We start from the raw sequence: 11,724 nt of genomic DNA on the forward strand, positions 1-11,724 counted from the left end.
AGACAGGGCGGTGTCTTTGACATGGGTAGCACTTTAGAAGGCAGGTCTGTCTCTCTGACATGCATGGCTCACAGAGGTTAGTGACCCAGATCCTTGCAGCGTAAGAAATCACAAAACTAAACAACAGAAATGATGAATAAATCACGAGCCCCAGAGGCAAAGGTGCTCCATATGCTATGAACGTGCTGTTCTTTCCATCATTGTGTGTGTGTGTGTGTCTGTGTACCGCCTGTGTGTTTAATGACACCAACGTGTGTTTGTGTGTGTGTGTGTGTGTGTGTGTGTGTGTGTGTGTGTGTGTGTGTGTGTGTGTGTGTGTGTGTGTGTGTGTGCGCGTGTGAGAGAGAGAGAGAGAACCTTTAACAGTTAGTGGTGGTGGTGTGTGAAGTGGTCTAATAAAATATCACACACAGTTAGGTGGTTTCTTCCAGACAGCGGAGATATTAACCCTATACTGTAGTGTAGGTCAACCAGCACAAACCATTTCATTCCTCATAGTACATGTATGAGTATACATGGTTGCATTATTGTTCCAGACATTATTACACTCATACTGTCTGTATGCCTGCTCACCCTGCAAGACATCTCACGCACGCACGCACGCACGCATGCACGCACGCACGCACGCACGCACGCACACACACACGTCTAGTAGACTAGTCGACTAGTCTAAGATAAGGGGTGCCCATTGTGGGGAATTTGGGCACATTTGGGCAAGTGGCTATGGCCGTTTTTAGCCCAAGGAGTGTTTTTGTGCAAAATGAATGCTCGAAATGGATTCAGAATCATGAAAACCGCCAGTTTGACATGTCACATGCTACATAAAGCATAATGAAAATGTGAAAATCTTGCCTTATATAGGATGCCTTATATAGGATGTTAATGGTATGGTTACATAAGCAAGTGGATTCATGAATGTATAAATATAGACAATATTTTAGGCCAATAAAAAGGACTATATATACCAAATGTCCCACTTTAAACAAAAGAAGCCTGTCGGCTGCCGGACTATGAGGTCAGACCCCATGACTTCATCCACTGGTGGAAACTAACTGAGTATTCCAATGTATTCTACTACATCTTGGATCCAAATATTGTACTTTTACTCCACTACATTTATTTGAAAACTTTAGATACTAGTTACTTTGTAGATTTTGATTATTATAACAAAACACTTCAACCCTATTCCCTATATACATTTTGGTCATTTGGAGATTTGTATACATTTCAAAACTTGGATATTCTATATAATGAGCACTTTTACTTTTGGTACTTTAAGTAAATGTTTGTACTTCTACTCAAGTAAACTTTGAATTCCGGACTTTTACTTGTAACAGAGTACATTGCAGTAGGCCTATTGATAATTCTACTTAAGTGAAAAGGTGCGAGTACTTTTTACACCACTGTCCACTGGCGGAAACTAACTAAGTACAGTACACTCAAGTACTGTGACCTGTGAACAATTTTGAGGTACTTTGCTTGAATGTTTCCATGTTGTGCACACTTCTACTCCACTACGTCTAACTCCACTACGGCAATTTGACAGATTTAGTTACTAGTTACATTGCAGATTTAAATGATTATTACATAATGCACATTACCAACGTTCGCTACTCAAAAATAGCCTATCTACAAGCTCACAACGCACTATTTTTGAGAGAGAATTTGTCAAGAGTTTGACACATCTGAGGAAATTGTAGTACTTTTATGTTGGTAAGTATTTTGATGTCGATAGGTTGTACATTTCTTCAAGCCAAATAATGAATACAGGCCTTTTACCTGTAACAAAACATGTCTACATCGTGGCATTGCTACTTTTACTTAAGTAAACTGTCTGAGTACTTTTTCCTCCACAGATGACTTCATGCAACTGGAAAAGCCATCAGACGGCTGTTCAGGAACGATGACCTCACAGCCAGACGAACCTGCACACGTTCCTGTTTACTATACTTGTGGGGACGTTTGGCCCTAAATGTCACGTACACCAGAGAACACGCACATACACAAACACACACATCTGTATTTTCTATACTTATGGGGACATTAGGCCCTCACATAGTATTACAAGTACACCAGAGAACACGCACACACACACTACAAGCACTACAGCTCCTGTTAAATCGTTTTGTTGTACTGCCGCAAGGAGACATCACAAAGCCGTGATGTTGCATGATTGCATGATTTAGTTGCATGACACGGCCTAATATCTACAAGCTTGCGCACTTTGAGAGTCACAGGCTTGATGCCTACTTGTGAGCTTGTAGGGAAATCCTGACTCAGACAAACCAGCACCAGCCTCTCAGGCAAGAGGCAACTGGTCTTTCATTTAACAGCAGAGGCACTCTGCCGCCTTCTTCATACTGTCACTCTGCGGCTGCCACCATCATTGGGACAAAGATGTTTGTATGTGGGGGCTGTGGGGGAAAGAATAAGGTCAATAAGAATATCAACGTGTTTGGCACAACTTCTGGCTGAGCACGCCTTCTGCACAGCTTCTACCTGAAGAACGCAGAATCATGCAGCTTTTGCCTACAATGGAGAGCTGTACATATTTGGTGGGAACAACTTTATTCTGAGGCGGAACTTCAATGATACAGTATGTGGAAATTCAATCCAAAGACCCTCTCCTGGAAGAAGGTTGAGGTCAAGCCAAGGGGACAGTTTGGGATTGTGGGTATCGTAGATACTGTTGCATGGAAGATCGTATCATCGTCTTTGGAATGGATACACAGCCCAAACACAACCCATTTTACAGATCTTAGACTTCAGTCCTAGTCTGAAGACGTTATGCAAGCTAGTAATTATTCAGTACGGTGTAGGGACTAGGGATGTTAATAGTTAATCGTTAATCGCCGTTAAGAGATTAGTTGGTTAAAGTTAACATTATGCGGTTCTATCATTTGGTGGTTTCTGTGAATGTAATGCTGTCGACTCTGCGCGCGCGTGTGGCCGAGGAAAGCACATATACAAAGATGCCATTGCCTGGCCCTATATCGTCAATGGTTAAATAAATATTTGATTAAGGAATATAATATGCCTTTTGTATTATTTCTGTATCCGCAAAATGTGGATTTGTATGTTAGACATTGAGGGAAATTAAGATTTTTTTACAAAAACGCCGCTTATCAACTAACCGGTTAATCGATCGATAAACGTATCAAAACTTATCAATTAACTATTAATGCATTAATCGATAATTCACGTCCCTAGTACGGTGTGGAGTAGTCAGAACTCCCACACGACATCAGAATGAACTAGAAAAAGTGCCCCTTGGCGCTATAATAGGCCAATGTGAAAAGCGTGCCATTTGTTCTTACACCATTGATGGCAATTGGATGATTTGAGGCATTTTGTTCCAAAAATGTGTTTTGCGCTATAACAGGCCAATGTGAAAAGGGTGGGATATACTCCTCAGCTTAGTAGGAAAGTCTGTGAAGTTTTTCACGTAAATTGCACGCTGCGTTCATGATTTGAGGCTTTTTGTTTCAAAAGAGTCAATCATGCAAACTTCGAAAGCCAATGTTAGCCAATTAGGATGGAATATGAAATATCGGACAGATCTATCTTGAACACATGACTATAGAGATAGTGTGTAACGATTTGCGAGGTTGGAGGACAGGGCTGCGCGGCGCTAGGTTCCGTGAGGCTGTCCGTGCGTCGTGGCGTTGTGAGGAGGTGCTCGAAGTGAGCAGCTGTCTTGCTCTATGCTAAGGAAGTATACAGAAAGACAGCGACCAGTCCTTTTATAATAAGATAATAATAAAATAAATACAATAAAAACTACAATAAAGAAATTAATAAAACGCACAAATACACAGGGAATCTGGTTAAAATTCAGTACTCATAATGTGGGATATTCCAGCATTAATATTTAAATATTATACCCAGAGCCAACATGAATGCGCCAGCGGGACATAACATGGCTCCTTCGCTCCAGAGTGGCTGCGTCTTTCTACAGGCAGCGAGGAGCGAGTCCCCCCCTCCTCCTATGTTGCCTCCTCCTGAGGGGACATCCATCAGCTACCCACCTATTCCGCACGCACGCGTACGCACACACGCGCGCACACACGCACACACACACACACACACACACACACACACACACACACACACACAAAACCATAATTATTGGGACCCCATTCTGGCTCATAACGGTAGGGAAACTCAAATGCAAAGAGGCTGTAAGTGGCACCTGGTCCCTTCCTTCCCCAAGGACCTTGACCTCGCCCTTCACGCACGCACGCACGCACGCACGCACGCACGCACGCACGCACGCACAGTCACATGGTGAGATCTCTCTCTCTCTCTCCTCACACACTGATATTCCTTTCTCACCTTGCCCTTCTTTCGTCATCCCCCCATCCTCTTCCCCACTAAAACACACACTAAATATCACAACCGTGTTTCTTTACATCGCAAACATTTTTGTTTTGCTGCGTCACATGCGCCGTACAACAAAGCATAGAGGATAGGTTTAGACTCTAGGTAAAGAAAGGTGAGCTATCCAGTGACTCGGGATGATGTAATGTAATGATGACATTGGTTACACTGAGTGATGACAAGGTCTTTTTTTTTGTGGCAAGGTTTTCAAATGGCGCTCGGGTGGCACAGTGGTAAAGTGCCTGCCCATGGCGGAGGTTGTGGGTTCGAATGCACCGCAGCCGGGATACTCGACCCGGCTTTGTGGAGTGTCGAGGCTGGAGCCTGTCAGCTGGGAGTGTTGGGTGGAAGGAGTAGGACGAAAGCTCTGCGTCCTCCCGGTGGGGGCTCCTCGTTGGCAGGTGGGACCTTGATTTGCGCAACTCTCGCTCCGCTCAGACCTGTCCGCTCTGCAGCAAAAACGTGTCTTTGTGTCTGTCTTTGCGACCGGGCATGCTCAAACATGTGCTGTGCAGCCCTGACCGGCGTGGCTTGGAGCGGAGGACGGTCCTCGCTCCAAAGCCGCTCTGAACCGTTTTAAAAACAGTTCAAAATCGTCCCGCTCCGCTCCCCGTGCCGCTCCCACCCCGCTCTGCTCAAGGGCCTATACTCTGTTGTGTTTGTTCAGTAACAGGGTTCTATCCAGAAACTGTACTCACGCACGCAAACACACATGCACACACGCACAGCGAGACAGAGCCACCACACAGCACATATACAGGTGTCATGTCAATGGCTGGGTTTCCCAAAGAAATGTGTTGCACGTAGCTTGAACACACCCCTCTAGGCCGCAAACAGAAGCCTGTGTGCGGCCTAATTGGCTGCATAGCAGCCAATCAGACACTATGTCCTTTTTTGGGAAACACTGTCAAACACAATAACATAGAAATAGACAACCTAGACTAGAGCACAGCCATACCTGTCCTCATTGTCCTCATGTATTTGAAGAGTGAAGAGAGCCTACTGTCAGCTGTCCAGCAGTCCAAATATTATTCTATTAAATTTCAGAGGCGAAGTGATGTCGGCAAGGTAAATGTAGGCCTATATGAAAACACTACTGTCCCATTGTGCAAGTGAATTAAATTGAATAACATTTGATTGTGGGTTAATAAATATAGGCCTAGGCAAGGAGGTTAAATGGGAGGCTATTGTGCAGTCAAAGTTACCAATACAAGCTAGTTAATTCAGCATTATTTTATTGACCGTTCAGGCCTACCAATATACAGTAAGCCTCAGGCCTACCATAGGCTTCAGGCCTACCATACCAGGCCTCAGGCCTACCATAGGCCTCAGGCCTACCATACCAGGCCTCAGGCCTACCATTGCGTGGCACATCTATGCACAGACTAGCTATGTTCACAGTGAAAGGGGGTGTTGTTGAGAAGAACCACATGCATACTCACTATGCACATTTCCTTTGGGAAACCCAGCCATTAGCTGTGTCGACTCTCAGTCAGTCTCTCAAGCACGCTCGCGCACGCACGCACGCACGCACGCACGCACGCACGCACACACACACGTTTATCAGCCAACCATCTGGCCAAGGGGCAACAAAAACAACACAGTACTGTAGCCTATCTCCTCATTGAATACTACACAGCGAGCGGACCAACAGAGTCTTGCTAAACACATGAAGATAAACTTCTCAAAAGTGCCAAGGACCCCCAAATTAATCTATTTGGCCCCGATCTGAATATAATGTTTATTTTGTTATATTATTATTATTATTTCTGTATTTATTTTTTTGTATTATTATTATTTTTTTATTTATTTTTTTCATCTTTTTCATCTTTCAGGATCTGTACAAGATTTTATTCAATACTTTTTGAAAATAGATCTACAAGCTACAAGCTCATAAACATAAATAGCCACGCCAATAACAGGTTAAAGTGGTTCAACTGATTCTACTGGGGACCCCTGGAACCTAAAGGACCCCCTGGCCCCTGGGGGGTCCCCGGGCCTGACTTTGAGAACCACTGGCCGTTTGGCACTGATATAGCATGTGATTGAACCAAACTACAGAAGGTGCTGGTTCACATGACGCTCGTAAAGTAGACTATATGGAAGAAAAACGTTGCATTTAAAACATTAATTTTCCCCGTCTCCATCGCACCAGCGCAGGGAGATCAGGTACGTGATCGGCGTGCGACACACGAGGCTCGCTCAATGTAACACAGCACTCACCGTTCATAATAGTTCCTACACACAGCGACCTGCACGCTTGTCCTGTTGTGTTGTTGTGCCCAAAAGCGACACCATCACCGCACCACGTCCCAGCTTGTCCCCATAAAGGTCTTATGCAGTTATGACTAGTAATACAAATAGCCTACAAATAAAACGTGCCGGTTGTTTTAACTAAGATGACAGGGAAACAATTAAGACAGATGCGTTTGGCTTCTTTGTGGAGGAGAAGAACTGCATCGCAGCCTCTCCATTGACTGAGCGCACGGAGCGCGCTGATTGGTGGATGATGGGGGAACGGGTTGCCAGATGTTTATATTGTGTGTATTCCCGCACTGCATCGAGTGATCTTGGTACATGGAAATTGATTTATTGGAGATTATGGCTTTCCTTGTAGGCCTGAGAGCCTACTTCCTGTCTGACCATACAAACTGTTAAGTTTTTTCAATCAATCAATCAATCAATCAATCAATCAATCAATCTTTTAACTTTTTTGTGTTTTTTTGTAAATCAATGCCGTGTATAGTATATACTATATATACATGTGCAAAAGCATCAACAATAGCAGATCCGTTTTGAGCTTCTGCTAATTTTGTATTATTATTTATTTTGCTATTTTTACAGTTGTGGACAACTGTCTTCCGCGCCCTCCCCTTCTTAGTTGGGTATTTGTCTCCACCAGGTGGAGATAATGCTGAACTACACTCTCCTGCTGTTGCACATTTTTGTTGTTTTGCTCCAACTTAAACTACTATATTGTATTTTTTTAAACAATTGCAAGGTGAAGGTATTGTAACACCAAAAGCACAGTCCAATTCAGTTAACTGAACATTCCCCCCTGTGTATCACGGCACCCGGATGCCACGGCAAGGTTTCTGCCCCACAATTATGATATATCTTTATATATAACACGCATAATATTCTTGCAAATTGTTTTATTGAGTTTTGTACAAAAGAAAAAAAAAAAAATTACAACGATACAACCGCTAGGCAAACAGGTTTAAGAGCAGTAGACAACCTGTCCATGAAGGCAGACTGAATGATATTATAGGCTACTGTAGGCTATAGAGTATAAAAATATACTCTGAAATAACTACTAAAATAGTGAAAACAGCACATCTACATAACCATATGTATAACCATGAGGTTATATCTGCTATTTTAACAGAGTAGAGTATAACGTAATTATACTCCCGACTAAACATTCACATTGGAAATGTCTCTCTGAAATGTTTGCATCTGCTCCAGTTCAATATTCTTGCTCACGACATGGTAAAAACAAATCTGACCTTGAGTCAGAGCTAGAGATTGAAAAAGAGAAAGAAAAAACAAATCCAAAGCGGGAAGAACATGGATATCGTCACAAGTCAGCTTTTTTATTTTATTTGTTTTAACTAATGGATGTTTTTTCCACTGAGGCCACGAATCAATAAACTATTTAGAGTTACAACACAAGGTCGGAAATCGACTTTATAACGCATAAATGGAAGAACAGAAATAAACAGAGTGCAAAATGATGTTGCATTGCTGTTCTCTATTTGTCTTGGGTTGCACTTTGTTTGGCAGCAAATTTTAGGCTGCCGAATATAATATGTTTGGCTCTCAATGCAATGCATTATGAGCTTGTAGATCAACAATTAATCGCCAAGTGACATGATATTACATTACTTGACGATACATAATTGATCTACAAGATTGTAACTCGCTTGTCTCTATTTTGGGCATGTCATAAGCAAATTCATTTATAAGGTTATTGTTTTAACATTGTCGCTCAATAACCTCCAATGTGTCATATCTTGAGCTTATACAGTAGATCTGCTATTGTCTGTATTTTTGAAACATCGCTTCAATGGTTGAGGGGACAGGTATTCACACTGTGAGCCTATGGAGATATGTGTGGTCTATTATCTTTACTTATAAAGACAATATCAATGATATCTAAATGTCACTGCACTGCAGTCAAAATGTTTTGCAGGCTCAATATCAGCCACAGACAAATGTCAATGTGCTTATCATGTATAAAATATAGATATTAATAAGTAGCCTATGAAGTACCGAAGAACAGCCGTTCATCAACATATTGATACTTGTGTAAGATATTGTTTCATAACTTTGAACTTCTGGTTTATATCAGACTGTGCTATAAGTCAATATGATTCAATTTCTTGAACTCTGGCATAGTAATCCGACCTTGAAGTTGTGGATTTAAATGGCTGACTCACAATGTAAACATCCATGGTGATAAGACGATCATACTGTGATTTTGATATAATCTTTCACTGGTACATTTTTATAGGCCTACTGGTATTTTTTTTAACCATTCAACATAAATGTGTTGACGTCATCTCTAAACAGCGTTTTTAGTGTCTTCCCCGGACAACACTTTCACCAAAATGATGGCGGTAACTGAAATGTATTATGAATACATACAGTACTGAAAATAAAATATCCTCCGCACGAGGATCCTGCAGCACTTCCGTGGGTTTTGTTTCTAATTGAATTCTGGGAATGGCAGTTCAGACAACGGAGCTACCAGGGGTGTTTTGCCAAAAAAAGACTACAAAAATGGATGTCGGTAACTGAAATGTATTATGAATACATACAGTACTGAAAATAAAATATCCTCCGCACGAGGATCCTGCAGCACTTCCGTGGGTTTTGTTTCTAATTGAATTCTGGGAATGGCAGTTCAGACAACGGAGCTACCAGGGGTGTTTTGCCAAAAAAAGACTACAAAAATGGATGTTACACAGTATGACTTAAACCTTTTGCAAAAAAAAAAAAAAAACACAAACACAAACAATTCAAAATAAACTGAAAATGAAATTCTGAATAGATGAAAACAGTCCTCCAGCACCTGTGCTAGCATTAAAGTGTAAAAAAAAGAAAACAAAAAGAAAACGCACACATACAAATAGAAAATAACAATACTAAGAGTCTAACAGCCCCGCTAGCGGTCCCTACAGGCCGTGCTGCCCGATGTGACCTAAGGGGTTTGAACGGGCCTACACCCTATGTTCACGTCATACGGGAGGCAAAACATTTCCGAAAAAGGAATGCTCAGGTTCAGATATCGCATATGCCTGTAGACTGTTGTTGGATATTTTGCTTCCACGTTGGTATTGCTTACAATTTGGAAGGCAGCAATGCAGCATTAGCATCTTTCCTGTATGACGTGAACACAGCGTTAAGGTCAATATATCCTACTTCTGGCTTTTCTCCCGACATCGGGGGAGGGGCCCAGTTTCGGACTAGTTTGGACGGTCAGGACATCTGGAGGTGCGAGAGCGTCCGACAAAAGCTACGAGAAGTTCTGAATGACATCAAAATGTTGTTTTCTCATCTCTCTTTCCAAACAAGAGTTTGGACGTCGGGAAGATCACGTACTGGGTTTTAGAACACCATGTTCTCATTAACGGGGCAAAAAATAAAAGATCATACAGTACGTGTCAACAGTCAACACACCATGTCGGAGGTATAACTGAACACGAACGCAAAACAATTTGCAAATTTAAAAACCACTATAATCATAAAAAAACGAAAACATATTGCATCATTGTATTACAGTATATACACACACGCATATTAACATCCTTCACAAATAATCGAGTACTCTATTATCTGTACAATATATCCGCTGTCAGACATGTTGCAAAATGCAAAATACCTTTTTATCATACAATACAATTTATATTCTATACAGGTTTTTAAATTGTCCGTACAGGAATATGCTAAAAACCCACACACGCCTTAAAAGGCCTTCAAAGTGCATGGTACGTGGTTCTCAAACTGCGGTCCAGGGACCCACAGGGTTCTGCAACTCTGAGAGCATACAAACAGAACCAAATGGACCCTTACAGGTTAACTCTGAGACACTGTACAGTGTACACTCTCAGAGTTATGGGGGTCCTTGAAATAAAATATAAAAATCAAGTTTGAGAACCATTGAGTTAGAACAACTTGGAAGCCACTTTTAGGGAAAAAAAAGGACAGCAGTTATAAAATAAAGCCATTTATGCATCATTGCATGACAATGAAAAAGATAAACCGTTTTCGTGAGAGCGGGTTATAGTCATTCTTAGTTTTGCGATAGCAGCGGTTGAGGCTCAGAGAAAAAAAAGAAAAAAACAGACATAAAAGTAAAAAATGTGCAAAAACGGACTCGGGGGGGTGCCCTGCTCTGAACTCTTGGCGTCTCACTCAAACTTCTTAAAATAACCAGCGCTGGCTTTCCTTCCTCATCACCTGGGTCTACATTCATCTACATTCCTGAGAGGATCGCATTACTCAACAACACCATCTCCCGTTACGCTCCGGCCAAAGTGGTGGACAGTAACTACATTTGAATTACTTGAGTACTGTACTGTACTTTGAGTATTTGTATTTTTAGCGTACACATAGGTGTCGGAGGGGGGGTCAGCAGGGTCTGAATGTCCCCTCACAATTGGGGGATGACTGGTCTATTTATTTATTTTCCCCGACCGGTGCTGAATGCTCGCCTCTCGCTGCAATGGCCATTCTGGCTGTAGTCTAGTCAACGTGCAGTAACTGCAGTTGCTCTCTCAGTCTCATCAAGGTGTCAGACAAGCTAATACACAACAATTCATCGTTCCAATTAACACCCCCCCCCCCCCCCCCCCCCCCCCTAGAGTCTACAAACGATCTACAAGCTCACAATGTGTCACGATAAAGATTTGTATACATTTGAAAACTTGAAATGGGAGATTCTGCACAATGAATACTTTTACTTTTGGTACATTAAGTACATTTGGATGTCAATACTTTTGTACTTTTAGTACTTTAAATTCTTTCAAAAGTAAGCCTTTCACTTGTAACAGAGTATTTCTATATTGCAGTATTGATACTTTTACTAAGTAAAAACATTGAGTACTTTTTCCACCACTGCTCTCGTTGCGTTTCAGGCATGCTGGACATCTCGGTCAGCTTTTCTAAGAAAGGTTTAGGCTTACTGCAAAACACAGATTGTAAACACTTGTCAGTGATGAGATGACTTCACTGGAAACCCATACGGTTGAGTGGTGTCCCTCAGGGTGCCGTGCTAGTGTATTGTTTCTGTTTTATGTTATTGTGGGGAAAGTTTTCGCCACACATAGCCAATTGTCA

General features: G+C 41.9%; 1 protein-coding gene across 2 annotated transcripts in view; it reads right to left on the reverse strand.

The window, feature by feature from the left end:
• The window catches only part of LOC306912338 (SPRY domain-containing SOCS box protein 4-like), a 68,518-nt gene extending 61,710 nt beyond the window's left edge, over nucleotides 1-6,808 (reverse strand). For both annotated transcript variants that reach the window (XM_079488485.1, XM_079488483.1), the window contains exon 1: nucleotides 6,604-6,808. The gene's annotated coding sequence lies outside the window, so the exon portion shown is untranslated. The remainder of the gene's footprint in view (nucleotides 1-6,603) is intronic.
• Nucleotides 6,809-11,724: the final 4,916 nt, after the last annotated feature.

This window comes from Electrona antarctica (assembly GCF_951216825.1).
Source record: "Electrona antarctica genome assembly, chromosome: 19".
Taxonomy (NCBI): domain Eukaryota; kingdom Metazoa; phylum Chordata; class Actinopteri; order Myctophiformes; family Myctophidae; genus Electrona; species Electrona antarctica.